Genomic DNA, 18,249 nt, shown 5'->3' with positions numbered 1-18,249 from the left:
AACTCACGGACCATGAGATCGTGACCTGAGCCGAAGTCGGACGCTCAACCGACTGAGCCACCCAGGCGCCCCTGTGCGGATGTTTTAAAGAAAATATGTTAAATTCATTTATCAGTTCATCTCACATGATACCTTAATTTCCAAATAAGTTTATGAAAAAGGGCAATAGTGCATTGATTCTGCATTCTCTCATTAGAGTCACAGGAGGTACTGTTCTGGAATCTGTGTGTTTGTCTGACTTCCAGGGGCTAACATAGGAATGCCAGTCTGCTGCTATCCATGCACTGCCCATTTCCCATGGCACCAGTGTGACATAAGAGAATGACCCAATCTGTTGGTGATGTAACCTGTTGAAAAGTATATTCTCAAGCAAGAAAACTGGAGGTATTCAAAGGCATCCATGGAGCAGTGAAAGAAAAGCAATATTTGGCATCAGAACTTTGAGATTTGAGTCCAGTTGTACCATTTAAAAGCTCTGTGGCCTTGGGCAAGTCACTATAACTGCTCTGAGATTAGAGCTCTTCATTACGCAGGAGGCAACCTAATCCTGACCCTGGCTACCAGACAGGTTGCAACGTAGATCAATAAGACGATTTGTGCACGGGTGGTTTATGAACTGTGGGATGCTCTGACAATAAAGGGAGACATTCATAATAGAGATGTCAAATAGCTAGTTACAAGGCTGACTGTTTACCGCACTAGGGATAGTGTGTCTCTTTTCTATTGTCAGGTCTTTTTGACAACGGCAGCGTGCCGAAACAAAGCCAGCTCAAGTCTATGTGTTCTGGAGCCAGAGGAGGGATGAGGTCAATGGGAGCAAGATATTTATCCTTGAGGCAGCCGCTCAAGACAGAAACTAAAAATTCCCAGTATTTTAAGGCACTAAGTCTAACCCGACGAGGTAAAATGTGAGTGAGATAAACCTTGCAGACCCAGGAACAACTCTCTTTTAAAATGTTCAATACCGATAATAATAATGATTACAGCCGTAGTATCTCATATATGAGTGAACTACTTGAATAATTACTATTATAATAATAATAGCATCTCACATGTCCATCAACCACTTTTGCCAACAAAATATTCTAAGACTCCTATCCTTGCAAATGATTTTTTATTCTCAGTTCTCAACCTGCATGGTGGGTGGGCATTGGTTCATCTACGTTGGGCTCAGACAGGGAGGTTGGGCTCAGACACGTAGTTCTGCCTCAGATGGCAGGCCCACTTGACCTTTCTTCTTATGGTGGGTTGGGCTCACATGTGCTTCTTCTGGAGTCCAGGCAAGGAGAAAAGCAGCTACCTATGGGTAAGGCCTGCTCATGGCAACAGAAGAAGTGCAAGAGGGCATGTGTGTGATCATATTTCAGGCCTCTGGTTTAATCCCTGTGGGTCCTGTTTACTAGGAACTAACTTTGTGTTCAAGCAACTGTGTTCTAAGAGCTTTATTTTACCCCGTTCTTTTACATAATCTTTACAGCAACCCTGTGAAGCCAGGCTCATTTTTATCCTCGTTTTAAAGACAAGGACATGCAGGTAAAGAGAAGTTAAGAAACTTCCCCCAAATCCTACAGCTAGTAAATGGCAGAGTCAAGATTCCAGGATAGACAGTGGGACTCCAGGAACCGTAAAATTTGCCAGTACATTCTAATCACTGCTTAAATCCTGGCCCATCAGCACTGCAATGAAAATGGGACTAGTTTCAAAGTGTTGAATATGTCCGGGTTCCTATACCATGACACTTAAAAAATGTATGAATTTTGTTTTATTTATATCATGAAATACTTGCTTTGTACAAGGCACCTAGTAAAATGAACACATATGAACCCACCACCCAAGAATGAGAACATTATCAATATCTTTGTGTGATCCTTTCTGTATCAACTTTCCCCCTCTTCCCTGAAGGTAACCATTATCTAGAATTTTATATTTATCATTCTCTTGTTTTATAAAAAAATTATATTGATCGGATATATCAAATAGTTTTGCTTGGTTGAACCCCCAACTGTGCTATCACGTGTACCTATAGTTATTTCATGTTTTAAATTGTTGTATAATAGTGAATTTCGTGAATGTATCACAATATATATATTATCCCACCAATGAATACTGGGCTATTTCTAATGTCATTCTATTAAAAATAAGGCTTTTGTGAACAATCTCACTAGTAATGTATGAAAGTTTGTATTATGTTACATTCATTTTATTTTATTTCATTTTATTTTATTTATTTTATTTTATTTTATTTTATTTTATTTTACTTTACTTTATTCCTTAACCTACAGTGATGTGTTAATTTTAGGTGTACAAATTAGTGATTCCACAATTCCATGCATCACCTAGTGCTCATCCCAGCGAGTTGTGCTCCTAAATATCCATCACCCATTTCACTCCCATCTGGCCACCATTCATTTGTTCTCTATAATTAAGAATCTGTTTTTTGGTTTGTGCGTGCCTCTCCCTTTTTTTCCTTTGGTCATTTCCTTTTTTTCCTTAAATGCCACATAGGAGTGATATCATGGTATTTGTCTTTCTTTGACTGACTTATTTTGCTTAACATTATGCTCTCTAGTTCCATTCAGATCATTTCAAATGGCAACATAACTTTTTTATGGCTGAATAATATTCCTTTGTGTATATATACATATATGTGTGTGTGTATATAAGCACACACATACACACCACATCTTCCTAATCCACTTATTTATTGATGGAGATTTGCGCTGTTCCCATAGTTTGGCTATTGTTGATAATGTTGCTATAAACATTGGGGTGTATGTATCCCTTTGAACTAGTGTTTTGTATATTTTGGGAAAATACCCAGTATCGTTGACTGCTGCACCATTGGGTAGTTCCATTTTTAACTTTTTCAGGAAACTCCATACTGTTTTCCATAATAGCTGCACCAGTTTGTATTTCTACCAACAGTGTAAGAGAGTTCCTATTCACATCCTCTCCAACACTTTTTGTCTCTTGTGTTTTTGATTTTAGCCATTTTGACTGGTGTGAGATGATATCTCATTGTAGTTTTGATTTGTATTTCTCTGATGATGAGTGATGTTGAGCATCTTTTCATGTGTATCGGCCATCTGGATGTGTTTTTGGAGAACTGCCTCTTCATGTCTTCTGCCCATTTTACAATTGGATTATTTGTTTTCTTCAAGTTGAGTTTTATCAGCTCTTTATACACTTTGGATACTAATCCTTTATGAGATATGTTAGGTACAAATATCTTCTCCCATTCAGTGGTTGCCTTTTAATTTTCTTGATTATACCTTCACTATGCAGAAGCTTTTTATTTTGATGTAGTCCCAAATGTTTATTTTTGCTTTTATTTTCCTTGTCTTATGAGATGTATCTAGAAAAAGGTTTTTGGCTTTCAGCTTTGAGGAGGCAACGGTGCAACAGTCTTTGATCATCCCAAATCTGGATTCATCTGACACCAACCGCTGGCACCAACTACCTCCCACATGCCTCCTAAGCTCGACCCCAACTAGATCAAAGTCATATACCTGAGGTGCACCGGTGGCAAACTCAGTGCCACGTCTGCTCTGGCCCTGAAGATTGGCCACTGGGTCTGTCTCCAAAAAATGTTGGTGATGACATTGCCAAGGCAACAGGTGACTGGAAAGGTCTGGGAATTACAGTGAACCCGACCATTCATAACCAGACAGGCCCAGATTGAAGTGGTACCTTCTGCCTCTGCCCTGATTATCAAAGCCCTCAAGGAGCTGCCAAGAGACAGAAAGAAGCAGAAAAACATTAAACACAGTGGAAGTATCATTTTTGATGAGACTGTCAACATTGCCCAACAGATGCGGGATCAACCTTTAGGCAGGGAACTCTCTGGAACCATTATAGAGATTCTGGGGACCGCCTAGTCCATGGGCTACAATGTTGATGGCGGCCACCCTCATGACATCATAGATGACATCAATAATGGTGCAGTGGAATGTCCACCTAGTTAAGAACGACAAAAGGAAAATATTTTAATAAAGGATCATTTGACAACCAACCAAAAAAAAAAAAAAAAAAAAAGGAAGGAAGGAAGGAAGAAAGAAAGAAGGAAAAAAGAAAAATGTTGCTACAGGCTATGTCAGCAACATTACTGACTGTACTCTCTTCCAAGATGTTTATGGTTTCAGGTTTCACGTTTAGGCCTTTAATCCACATCGTGGTTATAATCTTGAGATTATAATCTTGAGATTATTTTTGCGTAGGGTGTAAGAAAGTAGTCCAGTTTCGTTCTTTTGCATATTTCTGTCCAGTTTTTCCAACACCATTTGTTGAAGGGACTGTTCTTTTCCTCTTGGATATCCTTTCCTGCTTTGTGGAAGACCCCTGACTATATAATTGTGTATTTTTTCTGGTTTTTTAATTCTGATCCATTGATATATGTGTCTATTTTTGTGCCAGTACCATACTGTTTTGCTTACTATAGTTTTGCAATATAACTTGAAGTCTGGGAGTGTGATGCCTCCAGCTTTTCTTTTCTTTTTCAAGATTGGTCTAATTGGGTCTTTGCAGTTCCATACAAATTTTATAATTGTTGGTTGTAGTCAAGTGAAAAATGCTGTTGGTGTTCTAACAGGGATTGCATGAAATCTGTAGATTGCTTTGGAAAGTACAGCCATTTTAACAATATTTATTCTTCCAATCCAGGAGCATGAAATGTCTTTACATTTCTTTGTGTTATCTTCAATTTCTTTTATCAATGTTTTAAAGTTTTCAGAGTACAGGTCTTTCACCTCTTTGGTTAAGTTTATTCCTAGGTATCTCATATTATGCTACATTCTTAGGAATATTTGGTATTGTCAGATATCATCATAAGTAAAATAATATTTTATTATGATGTTAATTTGAATTTCTCTGCTTAATAACAAGGTTTGGCACATTTCCATTAGGCAATCTACTATATATGTTTTACCTTTTGTGAACTGCATATCATGAACCTAGTCAATTTTCCTATTGAGTTATTTATCTTTCTTATTGATTCCTATCAGCTCTTTATATATTATATATAGTGTAATTATATAAAGTTGTCCATTATTTATATTACTAACACCTTCTCTCAGTTTTTGTGTTGTCTCTACATTCTCTTTACAGTGAATAGTCAAAAGACTTATCAGTCTTTTCCTTCATAGTTGTACTGAGTTGAATAGTGCCCCCCAAATTCATGTCTACTAAGAACCTGTGAATGTGACTTTACAGATAGGGTCTTTCTGGATATAATCAAATTAAGATGAGGTCACACTGGATTAGGATGGGCCCTAAACAAATCACTGGTTTTCTTATAAAACGAACAATTAGACACAGAGAGAGAGGAGACACAGGGAAGAAGACTGCATGACAACAGAGGTAGACACTGGAATGCTACCATGGAAAGCCAAGGAACATCAAGGATTGCCAGCAACCACCAGAACCTGGAAGGAACAAGAAAGGATTCTTCCCTAGAAGTTTCAGAAGGCACATGGCCCTACAGACATCATGATTTCAAAATTCTAGATTCCAAAACTGCCAAAAAATAAATTTCTATGCTGTAAGCAACCCAGGATGTGGTAATTTTTTATAGCAGCCCTGAGAAGCTAATATAATGGTTAACAACTTTTGTTTTAAGAATTTTTTTTAGGGGCGCCTGGGTGGCTCAGTCAGTTGAGCATCTGGCTTCGGCTCAGGTCATGATCTCACAGTTTGTGGGTTCGAGCCCTGCATTGGGCTCTGTGCTGACTGCTTAGAGCCTGGAGCCTGTTTCTGATTCTGTGTCTCCCTCTCTCTCTGCTCCTCCCCCGGTCATGCTCTCTCTCTCTCCTTCAAAAATAAATAAAAACATTAAAAAAAAAAAAAAAAGAATGTTTTTTTTAAATCCTAAAGCTATGAAGATACCCTGTATATTATTTTCTAAAACTTTAAATACTGCCTCCACATTTAAGTTTTTAATCCATAAAATACTGATTTTGTTTATGGGCATGTGTAGGAATCCCATATTATTGGGTTTTTGCTTTGCTTTGTTTTGTTTTGTTTTTCTGTTTGGATAATGTACTGTCCCAGCACCATTAACTGAAAGGTTTATCTTTGCTCCATTAATTTTCAAAGGCTCCACCATATATGAAATTGCCATAAAAGTTTGGGCTTCTTTTCGTGCTCTTCTGAGTCTATTCATTGGTTACTTTGCCTATCATGCTATTCTAGGCTCATTATTGTAAATTTATTATCATTCTTCCTATCTAGTAGAGTTAATGCTTTCACAATTCTCTTTTTTTTCTTTACAAGTCTCTTGGTTATTCTTGGGTATATGATCTTCCATTAAAATTTAAAATAAGCTTGTAAAGCTTTTCTTAGAAGTCCGTTGAGATTTGGATTAAAATTTCATTTAACCTATAGATCACTTGGGAGAATTAACATTTTTACAATATTAAGCTTATCTATTTATAAAAATAGTTATATATTTTTATTTACATTTTAAAATAAATTAATAACACATTTCAATTTTCTCCAGATAAGTCTTGTACATTTATTGTTGAATTCATTCCTAGGTGCCGTCCATTCTTTGTTGCTAATGTAATATTTTCAAAATTATGTTTTATAAATTTTTGGTTGGTGTATATACATGCAAACTTTTATTGTTGGTATTATACCCACCTTGCTAAATTTTGTCATTATATTTACATGCCAAAAATGATGACAGCATGGTTTCTTCTGCAACATTTATACTCTTCATTCTTTTTTTTCATGTTTATTTATTTATTTTGAGAGAGAGAGTGTGTGTGTGTGTGTGAGCAGGAAAGGGGCAGAGAGAGAAAGGGAGAGAGAGAATCCCAACCAGGCTGGTTACTGTCAGTGCAGAGCCCAATGTGGGGCTCACTCGAACTCGCGAACCCTAAGATCATGACCTGAGCTGAAATCGAGAGTCAGACGCTTGACAAAATGAGCCACCCAGGCACCCAACCCTTATACTCTTCGTATCTTTACCTCTCCTTGCTTCTCTGTCTGCGACCTCCAGGATAAGGTTATGTACAAGCAGTAAAATTGGACACCTTTGTCTTGTTTCCTAGTTTTAAATTTAATGCTTCTACTGTTTTACAATTAAGAATTATGTTTGCTGTAGACTTTTGTGGGGTTTTTGTACTCTAAGAGATTAAAAAATTTCCTTCTATTCATAGTTTGCCAAAAGTTTTATTGCAAATGAGGGTAGAATGTATTAAATGATTATTTGATATTTATTGAAATCATGTGTGTTTTATCCTTAAACACACTAGTGTGGAAAATTAAACAAAGATTTTTTAAATCACTTCAGTGAAGTATGACTGACTTACAAAAAGTTACATATTTCAAGCATACAGCTTGATGAGTTTGTAGGTAAGTATACATCTGTGAAACCATAACTACAATCTATGCTAGAAACATCTATCACTTCCAAAAGTTTCTTCCCATCTTCTTTACCAGTGTTTTATATGTGACAAAAACACTACACATAAGATGTATTCTCTTAGCAAATTTTTAATTATACAATAGAGCGTCATTAACTATAGGGACTGTGATGTACTCAAGATCTTTAGCACCTATTAATTTAGCACAATGGAAATTTTCATTTTCCATTGACTAATACTCCTGTTTCTTGCCTCTTCCCCCAGCTCCTGACAACCACCATGCCACTCTCTGCTTTTCTTGAATTTGACAATTTTAAATTCCATATGTAAGGGGTATTATGTAGCAGTTGGCCTTCTGTGTCTGACTTATTTCACTTAGCATGTAAGGAAATAAGTTTCATCCATGTTGTCACAATTGGCAGGATTTCTTTCTAAGGCTAACTAGTACTCCTTTGTAGGAACATGTCACATTTTCTTTATCCATTTATCTGTTAATGGACACTGAGTTTGCCCCTCACCCCCACCTTGACAATTGCAAATAATGCTGCAATGAACACGGGAGGGTGGATATCTTTTAAAGATTCCAATTTCAATTCCTTTGGATGAATACCGGAAGTGAAATTGCTGTACCATATGGTAATTACATTTAATATTTTTTTAGTAATTTCTATACTGCTTTCTATAGTGGCTGCACCAATTTGTCGTTCCACCAACACTGTACAAGAGTTCCCTTTTCTCCACATCCTTGCCAACATTTACTTTTGCTTATTAAGTAATAGCCATCCTAAGAACTGTAAGGGGATATTTATTGTGATTGTGATTTGCATTTCCTTGGTGATTAGTGATGTTGAGCACCTTTTCATGTACTCATTGGTCATTTGTATGTCTTCTTTGAAGAAATGTCTATTCAATTTCTTTGTCCATTTTTTAATCAGGTTATTTGGTTTTTTGTTTTTGTTTTTTGCTATTTACTTGTTTGAGTTCTTTATATATTTTGGATATTACCCCCTTCTCAGATTTATGGTTTGTGAGTATTTTTACCCACCCTATAGGTTGTCTTCTCACTTTGTTGATGTTGTCTTTTGCTGTGCAGAAGCTTTTTAGTTTGATGTAGCTTATTTTTTATTTTGTTGCTTGTGCTTTAGGTGTCAAATCCAAAAAAAAATCGTGACCAAGACCCATGTCAAGGATCTTCCTATGTTTCTTTCTTTCTTCCTATGTTTCTTCCAGAAATTTCATGGTTTCAGGTCATATATTTAAGTCTTTAATCAATGCATAGTTAATTTTTGTGAGTGGTGTAAGATATGGGTACAGTTTCATTCTTTTGTATATGAATATCCAATTATTCCAACACCTACTATTGAAAAGACTGTCTTTTCTCCATTCAGTATTCCTGGCTCCCTTGTCAGGTGACTGTATATGCGTGGCTTTACTTCTGAGCTCTCAATTCTGTTTTTATGACAATACCATACTGTTTTGATTACTACAGTTTATAGTATAGCTTGAAATAAGGAAGTAATAATGCCTCCTACTTGGTTCTTCTTCCTCAGGATTCCTTTGGCTATTCAGGGTCATATGTGGTTCTATACAAATCTTTATATTCTTTTTTTCTGTTTCCGTAAAAAAATGTCACTGGAAACTTGATAGGGATTGCAGTGAATCTCTAGATGGCTTTTCGTACTAATGTCATTTTAACATTATTAATTCTTCTAATCCATTAACATAAGACACCTTTCCATTTACTTGTGTCTTCAGTTTTTTCATCAATGTCTTACTGTCTTCAGAGTAGAAACCTTTCACTTCCCTAGTTAAATTTATTTCCAAATATTTTATTGTTTTTGATGCTATTGCAAGTGAGATTGATTTATTTCTTATTCAGGAAATTCATCGCTAGTACATGGAAACACTACTGATTTTTTTTTTATCTACAACTTGACAGAATTCATTGACTAAAAGTTTTTTGGTTGAGTCTTTATGATTTTCTACTTCCAAAATTGTATCATCTGTAAATAGAGAAAATATTATTTCTTCCTTTCCAATTCTAACAACGTTTAATTCTTTTTTCTTACCTGATTGCTCTAGCTAGGACTTCTAGTACTATGTTAAAGAAAAGGAGTAAGAGAAGGCAGATTTGTCTTGTGCCCGACCTTAGAGGAAAAGCTTTCAGCCTCTCACCATTGAGTATGATGTTAGCCATGGACTTTATTATATTTATATTTATTACATTGAGGCATGTTCCCTCTAAAGCTGGTAAAGCTCTTTGTTTGCTGCCTTAAGTCAAACTGCACCCTAAGTTCCCTAGCCAAACAGGGCCACTGGCTTTTTTCTGCACACTATCAGCTCTGCTCACCCTTCTCTCAGCTTGTGTGTTATTGTGTCACACAGCTTCCAGGAGTTGTCATTCACCCTTCTGGTCAGACAGGGTGAAAGACACCACAGCAGGTGGGGACTATGTCTCAGATATCTTGCCTGGGTGGAAGAAGGAGGGGCCATTCCAGGCTACTCTCAGGTTTCCAGACAGGCTCTCCAGTTGGCAGAGGCTGAGTTACTCTCAGCATAAGCCTTGAATTAATTGCCTTGCTTGTGCATAGCATGGAACATCTCCACATCTAACACTAGCTTTGCCCTTAGAGCAATCTGCTCTGGCTTCTCATCTCTCGGCCCAAGTGCCACTGGGCCACACAACTTCCAGGAGCTGTTGCCAGTCATTCTAGTCAGATGGAGCCAGAATGCACTTTCCACAGGGTGTGGGGCTGGGATTCAGCTTCTTGCTGGACATGGGCAAACTGGGCTCTAGGGCTGGCAAACCTCCTTGTTTGAGGATCCAAATCAGGCCCATCTAAACCCTGCTGACTTCCCTGGTTAAAGTGAGATCCCAACTTCATTTTGCAGATGCAACGATTTTGCAGCAAAACTGCTGGTTTGGACTATAACTTGGACACTGCAGTATGAACTTGGTCTGCCAAGATCCTTGTACTGTTTGTTGCAAGCCCCTTCTCTCTTCCCTGTCACAGTCTGATTCCCAATGCAACATACCCTTGCAACTCTTGTGGTGCAAGACCAGAGCAAGGACTCCTGCAAAGCAACTCAAAATGCTAGTTACTGATTATACTCCCTGGGTTCTCTTTTTCCACTGGTGACACTGACCTCTCCATATGGTGCTGTGCTGGCCAGGGGAGGGGCAATGGGGTCAACAGGTAGCTCCTTCTCTTACCCTTCTAACACAGGCTGTCTTGCTCTCTGTTATATAAGGTAATTTAGCTTCACCTCCTGTGTGTTAAGACTGTTTCAGTTGTGTCTTGTTTTTGAGTAGTTGTCCTTTTTGTGAGGAAGACTGAAGCCAGGAACAACAATATTGCCATCTTGGTGATATCATTCCCCTAACAGTTTTTCCATTAATCTTTTCTATACATATTTATGTATAGGAACCACATATCTTTGTTTTATAAAACTGCCCCAATATTAAAAAGCTGGCCATACTTGATGCAAAAATAGACTTTGACTCGTCAAATATCTGGTTATTCTTGATAACTTCAGAAGTTGCTTGCTCATTTTCATTGCATCTTTCATTTCTTTAATGTGTTCATACAGTAATTTATATTCTATATATGATATTCCTAGATCAAATAATTAGGTATCTAAATTTGATTGCTTGCTTGCTTTTGCTGACTCACTCATGGTGGTTTATGAGCTCCTGCTGATTTACTTTAATGAATTGGGAACCTGGGTGGCTACCCCTGGAGGATACTTTGCACCATGGAGAATTTGCTTTCACTTCTGCTGAAAGCCAGGAGATGTTACAAGCCTAGGATGACTTTAGACCCTTCAGGGGCCACAAACTTAAACTAGGAATCTCAGCTTCTGCTCATCTAATCACCTTTGGTAGTCCTATTCTTATGAAATTTAGAGATAAACAATATACACATATATTCATATGTAATCTCTTGATAGTATACGAGACACCTAGAATAGGTGTAGAATACAGCACTTTAAATTCTTGTTATTTCATCCTTCACTTCAGTCACTGATATGATGATAGCTTCTTCCAAGTTTTGATGGTGCAAGCTCACAGTGACTCATTGCTTTCTAAGGTTGTCTCCCTTTCTGATATTTTATCCTTTGCATGTTCAATGTCATTAAATAGCTCCAGGAATTCCTTTAAGGTGAAGTTTATGCCATACTTCACATCCCTCTTGCTTCCTTCCTGAAAACTTATAAGACATCATAGGATGAAATTTCCTACAAGAACTCACTTACTTTCTGGAGGAGTGAGGTAGTTCATGTCCACAGGGTTACTTCTGACCATTGAGGGCTGGGAGTGGATGGATAAATACATCTCTGTCCTTAAAATAGATAGCTTAGGTGGGGCCCCAAACTGTTAGGATTGGTTACAACTCCACTTTAAGAGGAAGAGAGCTATCTCTTTCCTTGTGTGCAAGCTCACAAACAAGAGTTCATGTGAGCATATGGAAGATGATGGTCACCCACAAAACAGGACAAGAGGCATCAGAGCTAAACCTGCCTTGCCAGCACTTTGATAGACCTTCTGGCCTCCAGAACTGTGAGAAATACATTTCTGTTGTTGAAACCACCCAGTCTATGGTATTTTGTTATGGCAGCCTAAGCTAAGACAAAATGTTTTATATATTTATTTAAAAAATTGTATTGCCTTCCTCTTCTCCTCACAGAACTTATGATACTGAGTTAGCATCTTTCCTATGTATTGGCAAATTCTCATACTCCTTTCTAAATATGAGTCACCTTGCAACACTTTCACCTTAAGCTTTCAGCTTTCAATGTCATGAATGATCTCCAAGAGTCTCTTTATTTTTTTTAATCTTTTTAAGATTTTATTTTTAAGTAATTTCTACACCGAACATGGAGCTCAAACTCACAACCCCAAGATCAAGCCAAGAGTTGCATGCTCTACCAGACTAAGCCAGCCAAGTAACCCTTCAAGAGTCCCTTTAACGGAAGCTTTGCTGATGTCACTTCTTCTGGAACATCTTCCTACTGTCATCACAATCCCTTTCCTCATTTATGTTGATCACTTTGCCTTCACTGAGTTCATCTACACATGTAGGTCATTTAAAAGAAGGCATTGCTATTGTTTAATAATTTGAATCCTCCGTGGGAAAACCGTTATCTGTGGGATTTAGTAAGTTACTTGTTCTAATTCCTTTGTACTTCAATATCTTTATTTATAAAACAGAAGTAGGGGCGCCTGGGTGGCTCAGTCGGTTAAGCGTCCAACTTCAGCTCAGGTCACGATCTCGCGGTCTGTGAGTTCGAGCCCGGTGTCGGGCTCTGTGCTGATGGCTCAGAGCCTGAAGCCTGCTTCTGATTCTGTGTCTCCCTCTATCTCTGCCCCTCCCCCGTTCATGCTCTGTCTCTCTCTGTCTCAAAAATAAATAAACATTAAAATTTTTTTTAAAAAAAAACAGAAATAATAACAGCACTTAACATGTTTTTTTTTAAATTTTTTTTGGTTATCATTCACTGGTAACCTAAATGCCATGTAGGATGCTAAACATGTTAATATGGTAACGTCTAAGAAAAGTTACATTTGATGTTTCATTTTCTTTAGAGATGTTAATATTTTTGATATTATTTGGTAATGTCTTGTTTTGGGGTGTTATTTATTTATTTATTTTTTGGTCTTCCCCCAAAGATGGCTTACATGTTTAAAAGACATTCTGCTCTTAGCAGGTTCTATTCACCCATAAGATTAAAGCATACTGTTCAGAGAAGTCATGACCTGCATATGACTATGAATAGTCTCCTTTTAATTGGCTTTTTAAAGAAATACTTAAAATAATTAGTGATTAAACTGTACAAGATATAATACTTCTTGTGACCTTTCATTTAGGTTACAGAAATGAACCAACTCATACAATCAAAAAAAATAATAATGAATATCATCTGAAAATGACTCTATTCTTGATTTATAAAGCCCTTTGCAACACAGTACATACAACTGATAAACACCAGCTTTTAAAGTCTTACCACCATTGTTTTTGTGGAATAACACTGCCTTACTATAACTTCTATTATTTTAACCTTCTCATCTATTTATAATTTATTGAGAAATTCACAAAAATGCTACTATTGACTTTATAAATCGTAACTCCCTAATCAAATATTGATAAAAATTTTAATTCTCCAAAAATCACACACTCTCTAGAGACTTTTTATTTAAGAAATGCTATATTTTTTGAGTTGCAAAAGGGGAACTTACATGTATAGGAAAACTTAAACACATGCTAAGAAAAGGAAACCGCAGGTGTTTCTTCTACAGAGAATTGGTCTTAGGATTGTAATGCACAGACTGCTTTGAAAGGATTGTTTCCTAACTTTCATCACACTGTGATCATATTTTAGGAAAGAAAACCGAAAGTCATTGAATACAGTGATAAAAAGGAAAGATTGTTGCAATAAAAGTTTTTTTTAATGAATATAAAGCATGGGTTAGTCATTCCTATAGTTTGATAAGATAAGGAAGAATGCCAAAAAATAAACACAAACCAGCTGCCATCACTTTTAAGTTAAATAGATCTGTAATTTTTTTGTGTTCTGTTTTCATGAAGGTGAGTTTCAATGTAACTCTGTTAAAAACAGCATCTTCCCTATAAAAATAATAAGTTTTGGGAGTTTCTAAATAATTATCTTCTTGGAATTGTTAACCTGAAAACTTCCAATTGATTATACATATTAATCATAGGAAATTTCAATTATAATATTTTAGGTAAGAGATAGATAGTCATACTGGCTAAAATGAAAGAGAAAATACCAAGTGATAGGAATCACCATATATTTCTGATGTGAGTATAAAGTGGCAACCACTTGTGAAAACTGGCATTTTCTGCTACAGATGAAACATGCACAGTCCACGACCCCAAAATTCCACTCGTAGGTATATTTGCAACAAAAATGTTCACATGTTTATAAAACAACATGTATTTGAGCATTCATAGCAGCATTATTTTTCATAGCCCCAAACTGAAAACTACACAGATGTCCATCCTAGTGGAATGGATATTCACTCATCAGCAATGAGAATGAGCCAACTGCAATGTATGAAGTCTCATGGATCAATTTACAAATTCAATGCTGAGTAGAAGTCAGAACAAATAATCCTGAAATTTGTATGAAACCAGAAAAGTCTTTGAAGACCCAAAGCAATCTTGAGAAAGAAGAACAAAGCTGGAGGTATCACAATCTCAGATTTCAAATTATACTACAAACCTATAATAATCAAGACAGTACAGTATGGCACAAAAATAGACACTTAAATTAATGGAATAAAATAGAAAGCCCAAAAATAAACTCATGCTTATATGGTCAATTAACCTATGTTAAAGGAACCAAGAATATACAATGGGAAAAAAGACAGTCTCTTCAGTAAATGGTGTCGGGGAAACTGCACAAGTACATGCGAAAGAAGAAACCAAACCCCATCTGACACTATACACAAAAAAACTCAAATGTATTAAAGACCTAACTATAGTTAAGAGTCTGTTTCTTGGTTCGCACCCCTCTCTCTCTTTTTCCCTATGTGTGCTCATTTTGTTTCCTAACTATAGAGAACAAACTGATGGTTACCAGAGGGGAGGTGGGGGAGGGGAATGGGTTAAACAGGTGATGGGAATTAAGGAGTGCACTTGTTGTAATGAGTACCAAATATTGTATGTAAGTGTTGAATCACTATATTGTACACGTGAAGCTAATATTAAACAGTATGTTATCTAACTGGAATTTAATTAAAAACTTAAAAAAAGACCTAACTATAAGACTTGAAACCATAAAATTCCTTAAAAGAACATGAAGAGTAAGTTCTTGAACAAACGCTTTAACAATCTTTTTCTGAATCTGCCTCTTCTGAAAATGGAAACAAAAGCAAAAATAAACTACTGGGACTACATAAAACTACAAAGATTTTTCACAGCAAAACAAAATCAACAGAATGAAAAGGCAGCCTACTAAATGAGAGAAGATATTTACAAATGATATATTCAGTAAGAGGTTAATTTCTCAAGTATATAAAGAACTCATACAATCCAGCAACGATGACGACAACAACAACAAAGCCTGATTAAAAAAGGAGCAGAGGATCTCAACAGATATTTCTGCAAAGGAGACATACAGATCGCCAATAGACACATGAAGAGATTTTCAACATCACTAAACATCGGGGAAAAGCAAGTCAAAACCAATGAGATGTCATCTCACACTGAATGGCTAGAATCAACAAGACAAGAAATAACAAGTGTTGGTGAGGATGTGGATAAAAGAGAACCCTGGCACATCATTCTTGGGACTGTAAATTAGTGCAGCCACTATGGAAGATGGTATGGAGATTCCTCCAAAAATTAAAACTAAAAAGATTACATGATCCAGTAATTCCATTTCTGGGCATTTATCTGAAGAAAACAAAAACACTCAATTGAAAAGATATATACACCTCTATGTTCATCACAGCATTATTCACAATAGCCAAGATATGGAAGCAACATGTTGAATGGATGAAGAATGGAAGAATGTCCATTATATATATAATGGAATATTATTCAGCCATAAAAAAGAATGAGATTTTGTCATTTGTGACAACATAGATGGGTCTTGTGGGTATTATGCAAAGTGAAATAAGTCAGACAGAGAAAGACAAATACCATATGATTTCACTTACATGCAGAATCTAAAAATCAAAACAAATAAAACAGAAATATAGTCATAAATGTAGAGAACAAACTGGTGGTTGCCAGACAGGAGGAGAGTGAGGAGAGGGGCGGAGTAGTTGAAGGGGATTACTAAGGACAAACTTCTATTTATAAAATAAGCAAGTTGTGGGAATGTAAAATACAGTAAAAGGAACTTAGTCAATAATACTGTAATAACTTTGTATGGTGACAGATGGTAACTACACCTATCATGGTGAGCATTTTGTAATGTATTATAAATGTCAAATCACTATGCTGTACATCTGAAATTAATACAGTATTACATGTAAACTCCACTTCAATAAAAATAATTAAATAAAAAGAGAAGTCAGACACACAAAAAAGTACATGCCATGTGGCTCCATTATATAAAATACGATGTAGAAAAAATATCTACACTGTTCAAGACTCGTGGTTACTTGGGGAGGTGGGAGGCATCGGTCCGGAAAGAAGCATGAGGGTCTTATAATGTGCTTGGGTGTGAATGCTGTTCACACAGGTATGTTCAGTTTGTGAAAATGTATTGAGCTGTAAACTTTCATGTGCAAGTATATTTCTCTATGTAAACTGTATTTCAATAAAAATTTAGTATTAAAAAGCAAAATGCTGTGATAATTGTGTTTACTCACTTCAATTTATATATTGTTTACCATGTTAACTTTATGACAGTCAACAGCCAAGAGAACTTCATAACACAACTCTCACCTTCCCTGCAGAATATTATTGGTAAGTTAACTAATGGCTCATAAAACACAAAGCAAAATCGACTTCTACAAAATGCATTGAGTAGGGCTTTCATCGCATTGCTATAGCAGAATAGTTATATCCTCCCCCCACCTCCTTTTTTTTGGAATAGGCTTTAACTGGATTAACACACCTGAAGATTGCAGAGCAAATATTCTATTATCCCACTTCAGAAAGGCATTTTATTACACAAACATTAAAATCCACTCCTCCAGATAATAAGACAAAGTTAACTGAATTTACAACCATTTGAGGTTTAATGTCAGAATTTTTTTCTTAAAATGAAAAGTATGTAGACACAAAATTATCCTTGAAAGGTCCTGAATAGTGTGGTCCACCAGGGACGGAATTACAACTCACAGTCTCTACAAGATACCTCTATTACCAATTCAATGATTTTTTATTTGATTTAACAGGAGATAAAGAAGCTAGCTTACATTCACAGCCATATTATTAAGAGGAGACAAAAGTATCGGGAACACATCAGCCTCACAGGCATCTGGGAGCTCAAATGACCTGGGTCATAGCAGGTTTATAGCGCCCATCTCAGAGTTGCTGTGGAATACATATTCACTGGATAAAATGGCTACTTGGATTATCCATATTATTTAAATTATTTTCTCTTTCATTCTCTTCTATCTCCAATCCTGGCCCCAGTGCAGTGCACCAAGACATGAATTCACAAAGATTAATCCCACACATGGACTCCATTGTACTATGCAGAGGTCTGAATTTTATAGCCACACGAATTTAGAATCAGTGGCTGGATCTGCCATTTACCATCAACTGATGAACCTCAGTCTATTTGTCTGGAAAATGGGATTGGTTTCTTATGTTGTAGTGTTAAAAATGAAAGATAAATGTATATACAATGCTTTAGGTGTTGTATTTTACACATTATAAGTGCTCAGTAAATGACAGCTATTATTCTTATGGTAAAGAATGTGAAAATAAATGATGGATTTACTGTGATGCATTCTCAAACCAAAGTTTAATGATACTTCTTTTCAAACTGGAAAAACATTCTTTTATTTAAAAAAAAGTTTTCAGGGAAATACAAATCAAAACCACACTCAGATATCACCTCACGCCAGTCAGAGTGGCCAAAATGAACAAATCAGGAGACTATAGATGCTGGAGAGGATGTGGAGAAACAGGAACCCTCTTGCACTGTTGGTGGGAATGCAAATTGGCGCAGCCGCTCTGGAAAGCAGTGTGGAGGTTCCTCAGAAAATTAAAAATAGACCTACCCTATGACCCAGCAATAACACTGCTAGGAATTTATCCAAGGGTACAGGAGTACTGATGCATAGGGGCACTTGTACCCCAATGTTTATAGCAGCACTCTCAACAATAGCCAAATTATGGAAAGAGCCTAAATGTCCATCAACTGATGAATGGATAAAGAAATTGTGGTTTATATA

General features: G+C 36.5%; 1 pseudogene; it reads left to right on the top strand.

Moving 5' to 3' along the window:
• The first annotated feature begins 3,467 nt into the window (after positions 1-3,467).
• Positions 3,468-3,965, top strand: LOC122213115 (annotated as a pseudogene).
• Positions 3,966-18,249: the final 14,284 nt, after the last annotated feature.

The sequence above is a fragment of the Panthera leo genome, chromosome A2, assembly GCF_018350215.1.
Source record: "Panthera leo isolate Ple1 chromosome A2, P.leo_Ple1_pat1.1, whole genome shotgun sequence".
NCBI lineage: Eukaryota > Metazoa > Chordata > Mammalia > Carnivora > Felidae > Panthera > Panthera leo.
Note: the sequence above shows the minus strand (reverse complement) of the source record. Positions and strands in the feature narration are given on the sequence as shown.